We start from the raw sequence: 15,508 nt of genomic DNA on the forward strand, positions 1-15,508 counted from the left end.
GACCGGCGCACGAACCCGCATTCCCTGCATCGGCAGGCGGACTCTCAACCACTGCGCCACCAGGGAAGCCCACATGTGTCTTTTTGAATTGTGGTTTTCTCTGGGTATATGCCCAGTAGTGGGATTGCTGGATCATATGGTAATTCTATTTTTAGTTTTTTAAGGAACCGTCATACTGTTCTCCATAGTGGCTGTATCAATTTACATTCCCACCAACAGTGCAAGAGGGTTCCCTTTCCTCCACACCCTCTCCAGCATTTGTTGTTCATAGATTTTCTGATGATGCCCATTCTAACTGGTGTGAGGAGATACCTCACTGTAGTTTTGATTTGCATTTCTCTAATAATTAGTGATGTTGAGCAGCTTTTCATGTGCCCCTTGGCCATCTGTATGTCTTCTTTGGAGAAATGTCTATTTAGGTCTTCTGCCCATTTTTTGATTGGGTTGTTTGTTTTTTTAATATTGAGCTGCATGAGCTGTTTATATATTTTGGAGATTAATCCTTTGTCCGTTGATTCGTTTGCAAATATTTTCTACCATTCTGAGGGTTGTCTTTTGGTCTTGTTTATGGTTCCCTTTGCTGTGCAAAAGCTTTTAAGTTTCATTAGGTCCCATTTGTTTATTTTTGCTTTTATTTCCGTTACTCTAGGAGATGGATCAAAAAGGATCTTGCTGTGATTTATGTCAAAGAGTGTTCTTCCTATGTTTTCCTCTAAGAGTTTTATAGTGTCCGGTCTTACATTTAGGTCTGTAATCCATTTAGAGTTTATTTTCGTGTATCATGTTAGGGAGTGTTCTAGTTTCATTCTTCTACCTGTAGCTGTCCAGTTTTCCCAGCACCACTTATTGAAGAGACTGTCTTTTCTCCATTTTATATCCTTGCCTCCTTTGTCATAGATTAGTTGACCATAGGTGTGTGGGTTTATCTCTGAGCTTTCTATCCTGTTCCATTGATCTATATTTCTGTTTTTGGGCCAGTACCATATTGTCTTGATGACTAGCTTTGTAGTATAGTCTGAAGTCAGGGAGTCTGATTCCTCCAGCTCCGTTTTTTTCCCTCAAGACTGCTTTGGCTATTTGGGGTCTTTTGTGTCTCCATACAAATTTTAAGATTTTTTGTTCTAGTTCTGTAAAAAGTGCCGTTAGTAATTTGCTAGGGATTGCATTGAATCTGTAGATTGCTTTGGGTGGTATAGTCATTTTCACAATATTGATTACTCCAGTCCAAGAACATGGTATATCTCTCCGTTTGTGTCATCTTTGATTTCTTTCATCAGTGTCTTAATAGTTTTCTGAATACGGCTCTTTTACCTCCTCAGGTAGGTTTATTCCTAGGTATTTTATTCTTTTTGTTGCAATCCCACATTATCTTCAATACTAGGTTTCATGAGACTTTTTAGTATATGACAAACTGATGGGTAAAAAATGAGGGTGGAAATTTCTCAGATAGGAAATGTGTCCTCTTTTCGTTCCATTCAGCACTCACTGAACAAAATGCATATGCAAGATTTCACTCAGTCTGAATTTGAGTGGTCCCTGGTTTGTAAGCAGCTGTGTGTTGTTCATTGCATAAGTAAACCCTACAGTTTGGCTTGAAATGACAGCAGGTTGGGGAAGCTGGATTTTTGTAAGCTGAGTCCAGTTCCTAATTACTTGATTATAGACCTATCAGGAAATGGGGCACTTCTATGGGCTGCATCTTAGATACTTTGTTACTCTTGATCCGGAACCCTGTGATGGCTAAGAGGACATAAGAGCTAGCACTGCTTGATCCCTTGTTGTGCACACTGTTGTAAGCACTTTACAGATATTATGTCATTTAATACTTATGACCTAGGCACCAGTACTATCTCCATCCTCCCCAGTGAGGGAACCGAGGCACAGAGAGGCTGTGGAACTTGTTCCAGGTTACACAGCTAGTCAGCGGCAGAGGGGGGTTCCATCCCCACAGGCTGGTCGCCAAATCTGTGCCTTCAGTGCGTGCTCTCCACACTTTAACGTGCACACAGATCTCCTGGGGATCCTGGTAAAAATCAGGTTTTGATTCAGCAGGTCTGGGGTGAGGCCCAAGATACTGCATCTCTAGCAAGCTCCCAGGTGACACTGCTGCTGCTGGTTCATTGAGAAGATTTGAGTAAAAAGCTTGAAATCACTATTTTTTTTTTCAGTTTTATGGGATTGCCTGTCAACAGATTTGACTGATCCCCCCCACCCGTCTCCACCAAACTTCATGATTTTCATCGTTTGGCCTTTGTACTGAAAATGCTTTCTTCCACAAATGCCAGAATATCAGCTTTCCAATTCGTGTGTGATGCTGAAGGAAAGAATCACTGCCTGGCACATCTTCTTGCAGGTTTAAGGACTCTGACTACATGGATTTCTTTTTTTTCTGATAAATGTAATTTTGCACTATATACACAAGGATTTTGTTGTTGTTGTTTGTTTTTTACATTTCTTTAAAGGCCCAAATAGACCATGCTCCAGCAGTTTTAAAGCCTTTCATAATAAGAGACGCTATCATGATCAGATCGAAAACATGATGCTCATCGAACTACTCCCATTTTAGAATCATTCAATTAAATTTACCTGTGTGACATAAATTAAATTGAAGATGTGTAGACTTTTTTCCTTTTTTTTTCTTCTGATACAGTGATTTAACACAGAATAATCTGGATTTCCTTGGAGATAACTTGTTTACCCCTTTTAATTAATCTACTGATATACATTCCACTAAAACCTAAACTTATCATTTGTATTGTAATTACTTGGAGAGAGCATGGTTCATAATTTTCTTATTACTGAAGAAGTAAATTGGGGAAATGTGCAATAGTAAAAATTATTTTTTTGCTGCACCTCATGGCATGCGGAACTTCCCCAACCAGGGATCGAACCTGTGCCCCCTGCATTGCAAGTGCAGAGTCTTAACCACTGGACCACCAGGGAAGTCCCAGAATTATTTTAAATGTACTGAATTATTTGTTTTGCCAATAACCTGACCTCCCAGTGTTCCATAAGAAGGTGGTTTTAATGGAATTTCACTATATTTATTGACTTCTGAATGTGAAAATGATAGATCGTATTAATTTTTTATTAACTTGGCTAATTTCCTCTTTGCTGGTTAATGAGAGATGTTTGTCACTCGACTGGCTCTTACACAGCACACAGTGGATTTCCTCCATGTGTGGAGGGGGTCCTTTAATATCCCCATGTGGTGATGGTCTCTTAGTAAACTTGCCATGATGTGTCCAAATAAGCATTTGTCTTTGTGATTCACTTTTAATGATTACTCTCTGACCTACATTCACTAATTAAGTACAATGCCTTGGACGTTTGGTTTGTCTCAAAAACATGTTCTTCTCATGTGTTATTTATATATATCTAAGTACCTCTTATCTTTTCCTAGTTACTTTCTTTATGGATTTAGCTACTAAGGAAACCTACCAAGTTAACAGACTCATTATTCTTGGGGTGCTAGCCACTTGGAAAAATGGAATTTTCAAGAAGTCATTTGATCCATTCTTTGGTTTTTTTTTGTTTTTTCTTTTTGCGGTACGCGGGCCTTTCACCGTTATGGAGCACAGGCTCTGGACGCGCAAGCTCAGCGGCCATGGCTCACGGGCCCAGCCACTCCGCGGCATATGGGATCTTCCGGACCGGGGCATGAACCCATGTCCCCTGCATCGGCAGGCGGACTCTCAACCACTGCGCCACCAGGGAAGCCCCTGATTCATTCTTTCTTTTAGCAAGCTGAACAAAGAAGTGTTTTGTGTCAGGTCACATTTCCTTTTCTGAATAGCTTTACACATTCAACAACCCAGACAAATGAATGCCTTTGACACTGTGAAGTGTGAGCATTGCTACCTGGGCCATAAAGAAGCTGTTTCCCAGATGAGAGGCAGTCTTACAGACTTCATGGGTGAGAACATCATCTGAATGAGAGGTGGCAAAACAAATATTGGTCATAGCATTATGTGAAGTTAGCTGTTACTGTACCTATCTACTGGTTCCATTGCTTTGCATGGAATGGATTCCCCGTGCTCAGTGGTGTATTGAAGTCTGGTGTCCATGGCAACCGAAGCATCACCAATCTCAAAGCAAATACTATGGGGACCAGCTGAATCTCCACTCCTACAATGACTTTAGGAGGGAGCCACATTCCTAACAAACTTTACAGCTATCTAAGTCTGAAGAGAGTCAGTGCTCAACCAGAAAGGAGGTATTGTTCTCGTGCACATTTCAGTAACATAATTTTGCTATTTAAAATGTTTCCTCTTTCCTTGTAAGGCAAAGAGAATTGCACGTGTATCAGTTGCAGCTGTTGAAATAGGTTAGCCTCTCAATGAAGGTATTAAAATGTGATGGTTAAGAATAGGGCTTTGGGGACTTCCCTGGTGGTCCAGTGGGTAAGACTCTACACTCCCAGTGCAGGAGGCCTGGGTTCCATCCCTGGTCCGGGAACTAGATCCTGCACACATGCCGCAAATAAGAAGTCCACAGGCGGCAGCTAAGAAGCCCAGGGCCGCATACCGCAACTAAAGATCTGTGTGCTGCAACTGAGACCCAGTGCAGCCGAAATTAAATAAATGAATTAGTATTTTTTTAAAAAAAGAGATTACTTAAAAAGAACAGGGCTTTCAGTCATATAGCCTTGGGATTGAATCGTGGCTCCATCACAGTAGCTGGTTGACCTCAGCCATGTTACTTAGCATCTTTGAGGCTTGATTTTCTCATCTACAAAATGTAACACAAGCAGCACCCACTTCATAGGTGTGGTATGAAGAGCCACTGAGAATGTGCATGTAACATGCTTAGCAGAGGGTCTGCTAGGCACAGAGTAAGGACTCTATATGTCAGTCCTTGTTTTATTAGTGTTTTGAGTATTATTGTCATTAATGTAAGTGAGACCCTGTGTTAACTAAATAATACAAGTATGCTTTTTGGACATTCAGCCTGTCTAATATTCCCTGTGGTGTTAGTCAGAGCTGCTATGCCCCTGATCACATCAGCAAAGCTTTGAGATCTTCAAACAGAGGCCATAAAGGGCTGGAGGGAAATATCCTCTGCTCTGCCACACAGGAGATTAAGCTGAGCAGCTCACAGAGATTGTGTCAAAGTAAATTGAGTGGCTGGCCATCACCCCCGAAACCCGAAGCCATGCAAGTTACCCTTTGCACTTTGCTTCCTCCAGGAGGGTGTTCTTTTCTCTTCTTAAAATTTCAGGCTGGGGCTTCCCTGGTGGCGCAGTGGTTGAGAGTCTGGCTGCTGATGCAGGGGACGCAGGTTTGTGCCCCGGTCCAGGAGGATCCCACATGCCGCGGAGCGGCTGGGCCTGTGAGCCATGGCCGCTGAGCCTGCGCGTCCGGAGCCTGTGCTCCGTAACGGGAGAGGCCACAGCAGTGAGAGCCCCGCGTACCGCAAAAAAAATAAAAAATAAAAAAAATTTCAGGCTCCTTGAAGACAATCTAGGAATTGGCTTTCCTGTGTCTGATTTGTACTCCTCAGAGTAAATCTCCTAATTGGCTTTATTGGCAGTAAATTGCTATGCAGGTGATGTTGGAATGTTTGTTTTTTGCTCTCTTCCCCCAGAACCTGAGTGGTAGATTCAAGGACCTCTTTCCTGCTCTTAAGTTTCTCTTCTTTGCTTCTAAAGATCATTTGCTTGCATGGCGCTAATTCAGAATTTCAGACAAATTTCAGTAGTTGTGCCTCTGGTGAAATGACAACTTCAAATGAGTTTTCCTTAGCAAATGTTCCAGATCATGTACAGTCGGTAGCTTGTTTCAGAAAAGGATTAATACAATTAAGGATTCTTCCAAGTGTTTCTTCAGCTTCTGGGCCCAGAAATTACGTTTTTCTTGCATTAATGCACTTTTCTATTTGCATTTCAAGGCTATAGACTCACTGTCAATTTTACAAACTTAAATCTATGTTTTACTCTTTAGCTGCTATTCATATTCATTTATGACATGATGATCTTGATATGTATAAACTATACTACTCTATTAGTAGAGGCATCATTGAGTTCTTATCCCTAATCATTGAGGTGTCATGTATAATCATTAGATCTGCTTACAATCTTCAATACCATACCAAGTGTTTCTAGGTCTGTGGCCTTCATCTCCATGGGGGTCTATTATATCTTTCTCTGATCTGTGGCCTTAGGTCAGTGTTTTGCACACTTGAGGGTGTATTAGAGTCCCTTGGAGGACTTGTTCCATCCCCAGAGTTTCTGATTCAGTAGGTCTGGAGTCGGGCCTGAGACTTTGCGCTGTTAACAAGTTCCACTGATGCTGCTGCTCGCCTGGAGACTACTTTTTTAGAACCACTGCCTTAGACCATACCCTTAACCTTGGCCGAGCATCTCTGACATGTGAGAACTGGGTGAAGGCATGTGGTGGTAGTACCACAAACTTATCACCACCACCAGAAAAGAACTCAAAAGACAGGACTCAGATTTTCCTGGTGGTGCAGTGGTTAAGAATCCACCTGCCAATGCAGGGGACACGGGTTTGAGCCCTGGTCCGGGAAGATCCCACATGCCGCAGAGCAACTAAGCCCATGTGCCACAGCTGCTGAGAGCCTGTGCTCTAGAGCCTGCGAGCCACAACTACTGAGCCCACGCACCACAATTAGTGAGGCTGTGCTCTAGAGCCTGTGAGCCACAACTAGTGAAGCCCGTGCCTAGAGCCCGTGCTCTGCAACAAGAGAAGCCACTGCAATGAGAAGCCCATGCACAACGAAGAGTAGCCCCCAGTCGCCACAATGAAGATCCAACGCAGCCAAAAATAAAATGTAAATAAATAAATAAATTTATATATATATATAAAAAGATAGGACTCACTATATTACAGGCACTGTGGTTAACATATCTATTTCAGGGCAGAAAACTGGGACTTAGGTTCAGTAACTTGCCTGTCATCACACAGCTGGTCAAGCAGTTAAAGCCACATTTTTCAGACTACAGAGCTTCTTTTAGAGATTTAAGTCAGGTTAGATTTCTGCATGTTTTTCTAGTAATGTATACACTGCCAAGAGGAGAGTGAGTTGTACCCCAAGCCATATGGAAGGATAGTTTTAACTTGGCTCTCTGAACCTCAGGGTGTTTCTGAAGTTCAACTTAAGATTGAATAAAAATGGCAGTACAGGAGAGGGCTCTACATTGGTCCCAAAGTTCCAGAAGCCTGTAAGACTCAACTTCAGCTTTGTCATTTACAAGTTTGATAGAGTGGTTAGACTCCAGGATCCTTTCCCAAACCCGAGCAACTAGATGATGGTCTTAGGCCAGGTTCTCCAAAAGCTGACTCAGGTATGGGCATGCTCCATTAAGGAATAGTTCTCAGGAGAAACCAGTATGGGAGTAGGGGAAACAGGGAAGGGTCAGAAGCCAAAACAAAGGTGTGATTTTAGGCTAAGCCCCAGCTTTCTGTCTCATTCTGTAGGGGAGCTCCAGAGTGTAAATCACATCTCAGAGTTTGTCCTGACTAGAGGTATCGCTCTCCCACCAGTAATTCACTACAGCTGCGTGGGGGGTGTGATACTCCGGGTACTTCAAGGCTTCTGGAACCATGGGGCAAATGTGAAGCCACATGAGTTGCTGGATTTAAGGGACCCACCAGCATGTTGGATGGAAAAAGAATAAAAAGAGATTCTAAACACTTCTAAGAAGAAAAACAAAACTGCTTCCTTAAAAGGATTTGCACTGGACTTTGAATAGCAACTTAAGAAGCTACAGGACAATGGAGCAAGGCCCCCAAAGTTCACTATTCTCAACTAGAATTCTATAGCAGCCAAAATTATCAAATGTGAGAGTAGAAAAAAATCTTTGCAAGTTCTCAAAAAAACAAAGCATTTTTTTTCTTTCAAAAGCATGAGGCAGAGGTAATTTAGCTTCACAGAATGTGTTAAAAAAAACTTAGGGGCCAGGGCTTCCCTGGTGGCGCAGTGGTTGAGAATCTGCCTGCTAATGCAGGGGACACGGGTTCGAGCCCTGGTCTGGGAGGATCCCACATGCCACGGAGCAATTGGGCCCGTGAGCCACAACTACTGAGCCTGCACGTCTGGAGCCTGTGCTCCGCAAAAAGAGAGGCCGTGATAGTGAGAGGTCCGCGCACCGCGATGAAGAGTGGCCCCCGCTTGCCACAACTAGAGAAAGCCCTCACACAGAAACGAAGACTCAACACAGCAAAAATTAATTAATTAATTAATAAACTCCTACCCCCAACATCTTAAAAAAAACACTTAGGGGCCAGATGTTCCAAATGAACCAGCCACCATGTGGAACCCTGCAAGAGCTGGTAAAACATTTTTGAGGGTGGTCCATTGTGATGGGAGAATGAACCAAGAAATAGGAAAATATGAGATCTCAAAACCTGGAGCTCCAATGCACGTGGGATCAGAAAACTTCGAGAGTGATGGTAAAGGACAGCCCGAGATGGCAGCTGGGTATCAGGCCTTGAAGGCAGCCGGTAAGTACTGAAGCAGAGCTACAGCCTGGATGATGCTAAGAGAAAAAACAAAAAGAATAGGCAGCTTACCTGATATGTTTGGCTGTACCTAGGGGAGTTTTGCAAATTTGTTGGAAAGTTTGGGCATGAATTTGGTGTAGACAAAATAGAAAACCGAACAATATAATAAGAAAAGGAAATTGGGCTTCCCTGGTTACACAGTGGTTAAGAATCTGCCTGCCAATGCAGGGGACACGGGTTTGAGCCCCGGTCCGGGAAGATCCCACATGCCATGGAGCAACTAAGCCCGTGTGCCACAACTACTGAGCCTGTACTCTAGAGCCCGCGAGCCACAACTACTGAGCCTACATGCCACAACTACTGAAGCCCACGTGCCTAGAGCCCATGCTCCGCAACAAGAGAAGCCACCGCAATGAGAAGCCCACGCACCGCAACGAAGAGTAGCCCCCGCTCGCCACAACTAGAGAAAGCCCACGCGGCAATGAACACCCAATGCAGCCAAAAATAAATAAAAATAAAATAATTTTATTTCAAAAAAGGAAATTATTAACTTGTGCGGGGGGCATGGGGAGACAGGAAATGGTAATCACTGCACATGTTTGTTTAATGGATATTGATTTAACCTCATATTGTTTGGGGAAAAAAAGTGATATAACTGTTTTGGGTATTTGGGAAAGGAAATGTATGTGTGGAGAGATTATAAGAGAGCTAAGTCTTCACCTTCCATGTTAGGAGATTAATAGATAACACCTTTGATGGAAAAGTCAAGAAATAGCTGTACAAGCATCTCATCTAGAAATATGAAGATAAGTAGCTAGAAAAAAATGCCCAAAACAATGTTTTCAGTTTTTGCCTTGGAGGAGTCAGAATGTGGATGGGGAGGGGTGGGGCGGGAGCCTGCTATTATTTTAAAGAACTCTTCAGTTTTTAAGTTCTGCACCTGTATTTCTTTGAGAAATATAAATGCCAAGAAAATAAGAACTATTTTTCTTAATCTCACCTATGCTTTTTAGCTGTGATTTCTCCATATTCTCTTCTTCACGTATATCTTATTCCTGCTCGATGATTGTTCTCAGAGAACATCTATGGAATGTTCCTAATAATAGAATTGATGTCATATATAGATAAATTTTGTCAACAGATATTTACCCATCAAAAATATAGCTGGATATATGCGTTTTATTCTTATAAATAATACTAAATTAGGATTTAATGATGACATTGTATTCGTTTGAATGGTCGAATGGTCTGTGTCAATTAAAATCTTCATATGGTTTAATTTAAATAGTTGTGCCTTCCTTAATAAAGTATTGAGTAAAATAATGAGGATCAGAGCTGTATTTATTAAGCTGCTACCCAAGAGGAAGGAGGAGAGAGCCCAGTTAAGATAATTAAAAGTGGAAAGATAGATGGTTAGAATACAATGAAGACTGGTAGAACCACTTACGTAAAGCAGAATAAGATTTTTTTTTTTGAGGCAATAGCTCTAAGACGCTCCAAGATTCTAAAATGCTTCCAAGTCATTGCAGCCAGTGGTAACTAATTATTATATAGAACATTAAGTCAGCTATGTACTTTTTACATAAGCTGTCCCATTTAATTCTCACAATATCTCTTCGAGTTACATATTATTACTACTGCCATCTTCTGAACAGAAAATAGAAAGCATTGCAGAGAGGTTGAGTAACTTTCCCGAGGATGCAGGGTCGAGAAGTAGGATAATAACATTTATTGCCCAAGCAGGATACTTTTGGTAGGAACCAGCCAGTTGAGAATTTAAGACAAGAGAGAGAAACCAAGACTTACCTATGGGACTTACGGTCCCCAATTGATAAGGGGTTAAATCTAGTCTAGAACTCAAGTTCTTCTGCAGACTCATGCTCTCTCTGCTACCTTGGGCTGGTGGTACCCTTAGTGTTAAAGTTCCCCATTCCCTAAATATACCGATAAATGTTGACTGATAAATGGCAAGTTGTTTCTGTTGAGAGAACCCTCGAGGGAGTAGGTGGAGCTTCTGAATCAGTTCTGGGGCTTCAGGACCAAATTAGTTGCTCACTCTCACCCCAGATTCCACATAGTAGCTTAAAAACTCAAAGAGAGGAGGTGTCTGGAAGGCATTCAGTTACAGGTGACAAGTTCCCAAATAGAACATGGTAAAAAAAAAAAACTGGGGATGTGATATTGGAGCCAAGCATGGATGATTAAGTGTGGGGATTGAAAGTGGATGGCAAACTGAGAGAAAGGATGCCCAGCAGGAAGTGCCTAACACCACCTGAGTTTCTTTTGTTATTTTCCTTTTTTAAAAAATTATTTATTTTGGCTGCGTTGGGTCTTCGTCATTGGGTCTTCGTTGCTGCACGTGGCCTTTCTCTAGTGGTGAGCAGGGGCTCCTCTTCGTTGCAGTGCGCAGGCTTCTCATTGCGGTGGCTTCTCTTGTTGCGGAGCTCGGGCTCTAGGCACACGGGCTTCAGTAGTTGTGGTGCACAGGCTCAGTAGTTGTGGTACGCAGGCTCAGTAGTTGTGGTGCACAGGCTTACTTGCTCCGCAGCATGTAGGATCTTTTGTTATTTTTCTCACAAGCCTTTTTCCTCTATCGATCCCTTTCCCCGGCACCTCTGGCTGCCCATTTTGGGTGTACTGTTCAATGCACATATCGTGTTTGTTTCCATCCTACATGTTTCCTAGGGAGCCTTGCCTGCAGCATGACTGGGGCAGCTCTAAGCTCTTCATCTCCACTCTGTTTTTACTACTACTGAGCTGAGTAATAGGCAGACTCCCGGCAAACAGAAGATTCTTAATACATATTCACGGAAGGAAGGAAGGAATGAAGATGAACTGTTTTTAATTTCATGAAACTAAATAATCCCCTTTATTTGAGGCTCAAGAAGGGACAACCCACATTTTAAAAGGAGCTCCTATTGAAATGTGTTTTAGCTTTTTGGGGTTTGACAGAGCCATGTAGGATGAAATACCTGATGGACAGGATAGTTGATTGGTCGTGAATATTGTCATATTTTCGTTTGCAGTCAGCCTTGTGACAGCCAAGGGGTGGTAAAATTCTACCACTTTTACATTACAAAATGAGAAGAGTGCCCAGCTTGTGACAGGTCAAAATGATCCACTTATGCATTTCTGTGCTGACACACAGAACTCTCCGATTGTTAACAGTTAATAGACTTTTTAGGAAACTCTAGGTCTGGACTTGTACAGTACGTGACATCTAAAAAGGCTTTTGTTTTTAAAAGAATCTGTTACTTCTGTATTCATGCGGGTGATAACTTGCGTGTGTTTCTCAACCTTTATCTCTCTCTCTCTTTAAAACTTGCATTCACTCTTAATAAATTAACCATTGACAGATGTAGACACGTAATCAGCTGTTAGAATTTCTTTTTTGTTTGGAAGGACTTATGCTTTTCCAGCAAAGGAGAACTGAATGTAGAAAACTATCCCTTTAATTGCATATCAAAATACCGTTCCTCAAACAACTGTTAAAGTAAATATTTATGAATAAGAATATGTAGGGGAGTAGAAGAATCAAAGCCAGTTTTCAGTAAGTATACTTTTACTACAGCTAAGAAATGAATAGCTCATCACGTCCGTCGCATAGTGAATAAACAAATACCTGAAGAGATAACTAAATCAGAAATTAGAAGGAAAAATGTACCCTCAGCATTTTTCTACAGCATACTGTGACTTAATATTTCTCTTCATCTTAGATAGCATGAGCTTTTAATTAGCAAGGCGGTACCCTGTATGGCACAGCTATTTCTGATTTATACTATTGAATATTGACCAACACGTAACTAACTCCCCATCAGTATTTTTAGCAGTCAGAGAAAAGTCCCCAATTCTTCTTGGTGCAGGTGACTTCTTAGAGATTCTAACTAAAACTGTGTAAAATGGCTTTTGACATATAGCTTTCAAGCTTGAGGCATTCATTTTTCTTTAGGCAAGCCGTGTTCCTGGCCAAATGTGAATCAAAGACAGAACAATACTCTCTTGATTTCTGTTACTGCCTAGTGTTTTGTTTTTTCTAGAGATTTCAGGCCAAAGGTGCTACCTTCTGAGTAGTCTCTTCTCCTGATGTTCTGGCAGTTAAGGTGCTATGATGCTTTCAATGTGTTCGCAATGCCCTCTGAATTTTGATTGCCAGGGATTTCCTTGTTTTGGGCTATCTGCAGTTTCACCAGAGTGTGTCTAGAGTAGATTTCATGTTAATAACCCTCGTTATAGGTTGTGCTTCTTATATTTATGGATTTGCGTCTTTAATCAGTTCTGGAAATTTCTCAGTCATTGGCCCTTCAAATATCACCTCTTCATTTTTTAACAATTTTACTGAGATATAACAATTCACACATTTGAAGTATACAATTCAGTGGTTTTAATGGGTCCATAGGGTTGTCCACAATTGATTTTATTTATTTATTTATTTTTTAACATCTTTATTGGAGTATAATTGCTTTACAGTGGTGTGTTAGTTTCTGCTGTATAACAAAGTGAATCAGCTATACGTATAACACAATCAATTTTAGAAGATTTTCATCACCCCAGAAGGAAACCCTGATGCCGTTAGCAGTCACTCCTCTATTCCACCCAACCCCTCCTCCTATTCCCACTGCTCTAGGCAACCACTAATCTACTTCTTTGTCTTTATGGATTTGCCTGTTTTGGACATTTCATAGAAATGGAACAATACCCTATGTGGTCTTTTGTGATTGGCTGCTTTCACTTACCAAAATGTTTTCAAAGTCCATCCATGTTAGAGTATGTATCAGTACTTCATTCCTTTTTATTACCAAATATATTTAATTGTATGGATATATCACATTTTATTCATCCTGTTCTGTGTTGATGGACATTTGAGTAATTAAAAGTTATGGGCTACTATGAAAAATGCTTCTGTGAACATTCTTGTGTAGGTTTTTGTTGTGGACATCTGTTTGCAATGTTTTCAGTTCTCTTGGGTGTATACCTAGGAGTGGAATTGCTGGGTCATATGGTAATTTTATGTTTAACATTTTGAGAAACTGTCAGACTGTTTTCCAAAACAGCTGTGCCATTTTCCATCAACACCAGCAACATACAAGGGTTCTAGTTTCTCCACACCCTCACCAACACTTACTATTATCAGACTTTTTGATTATAGCCATAAGCAGGTATAAAGTGGTATATAATTGTGCTTTGATATGTATTTTCTTGATGACTAATGATATTGAACATCTTTTCATGTACTTATTGGCACATCTTTGGAGAAGTGTCTTTTTAGATCCTTTGCCCTTAATTATTTGTTTTTTATTATTGAGTTGTAAAATTTCTTTATATATTCTGGATACAGATCCCTTATCAGAAATATGATTTACAAATATGTTGTACCATTGTGTGGGTTATCTTTTAACTGTATTGATGGTTTCCTTTGAAGCACAAAATTTTAATTTTTATAAAGGCTTATTTATCTACTTTTTCTTTTGCCAGATGTGCTTTTGACATCATTTCTAAGAAGAGTGACTAAATCAAGTTAGTGATCTTCGCCATTGTTTTTTTTATATTAGTGCTTCTCTACCTTGGCTTCACATTAGAATCCCCTGAAGAGCTTTAAAAATTCTGAAGCCCAGGCCATGCTCTAGAACAATTAAATCAGAATGTCCTGGGTGGGACCTAGGCATCAATAGTTTTATAGCTCCACAAGTGCAACCAAGGTAGAGAACCCCTGCTCTACATGCTTCTGAGATCCAGATGCACGTATATTCCATCTTTGTATCACTTCATATTGCTTATCCTCTCTTTTATGTTCTCCATTTACTTATTTCTTTGTGCTGCATTCTAGGTAACTTCATTAGATCTATCTTCCAGTTCACCAGTTCTCCCTTGAGCCATGTTTCACCTGCTGTTAAACCCATCTGTTGAGTTTTACATCTATCAACTTTATTTTTCTTTTCTGTAAGTTCCAGCTGAGCTTTTTTCATGGTTTCATATTGCTTGTTAAGTTTTGTGATTTGACCTTTTTGGGGGAACATTTAATGCATTTTTTGGGGGTACTTCATATCTGGTAATGTAAATGTTGGAAGTCCTTGGTGGTGTCATTTTCTTGTTTGTGGTTTCTGCATACTGTCACTTATGGGGGCTTGTTTCCTTGGGTCCTTGATCTTCTACCATGCACATATATTTGGTTGATTTTAATATGTGGTGTCTAAATTGAGGATGCTTCTTTGCAGAGATCTGTGTTCGCTGCTTCTCGGATTCAGGAATACTGCCAGCCTGGAACCATTTTAGCCTTTTTCCTTGGTGTCCCCAGCTTGATGCAGGAGAATGCAACATTTGCCCTCAGGGCGACCTTGCCTGGCTTATCACATATGGTTCTGCTCAAGTGTTTTGTTTTGTTTTGCTTTTTTAGGGGGACTTGGGGCTTCCCCTTGCTGTATTTGAGCCTAACTATATACTGGTAAATAAGTCTCATAAAGGATATGCGGTATTTAATCAATTACAAGATCCTGCCAAATTAAGATGCATTTTTTATGTACCAGTAAGAAAGAAAAAAAATGGTCCATTAAACTGACGTAATACTTCTTATCACTAGCACTTTACACTTATTGAAAGAGCTCATTTAGAGTTATTTAGACAGTGATTTTTTATCATATATCACTCTTGTGTATACCTAGAAGAAAAATGTAAGCAAAATAAATTGGTTCATGATATTCACAACACTTTCTTACATTCATACTCCAACAGGCTTTAATTACTTTCTCCTTAGAGTCGCTAGCATCTGTGATTTTTTTGCAAAATATCATCCTCTGTGCTGTCAAAAGCACTGGTGATGCAGCATTTCTTTAAAAAGTGTTCCACTTTGTCTCTGGCATTTTTCCAAGTGCTTGACACCCATTTTGGAGGTTTTGATGCACCATGCACAGACCAGGAGAGCTAAGTCCTACTGCCTCTGGGCAGATAGTGATTTTGAGATACATTTTAATTACAGAGATATTAAAATTTTTAAAAATGGTGCATCTTAGAATCAATAAAATTATGCAGTTACTCTGTTATAGGGAAAG

General features: G+C 40.7%; 1 protein-coding gene and 1 non-coding gene across 2 annotated transcripts in view; one reads left to right on the plus strand and one right to left on the minus strand.

The window, feature by feature from the left end:
• Positions 1-15,508, plus strand: part of LANCL3 (LanC like family member 3) — a 95,291-nt gene that overhangs the window by 11,901 nt on the left and 67,882 nt on the right. The gene's annotated exons all lie outside the window — the stretch shown is intronic.
• On the minus strand, positions 2,871-2,943 carry TRNAA-UGC (transfer RNA alanine (anticodon UGC)). Its single transcript has one exon. It is a non-coding gene; the product is annotated as a tRNA-Ala (tRNA).

This window comes from Lipotes vexillifer, unplaced genomic scaffold, assembly GCF_000442215.2.
Source record: "Lipotes vexillifer unplaced genomic scaffold, Lipotes_vexillifer_v1.1 scaffold847, whole genome shotgun sequence".
Lineage (NCBI taxonomy): Eukaryota > Metazoa > Chordata > Mammalia > Artiodactyla > Lipotidae > Lipotes > Lipotes vexillifer.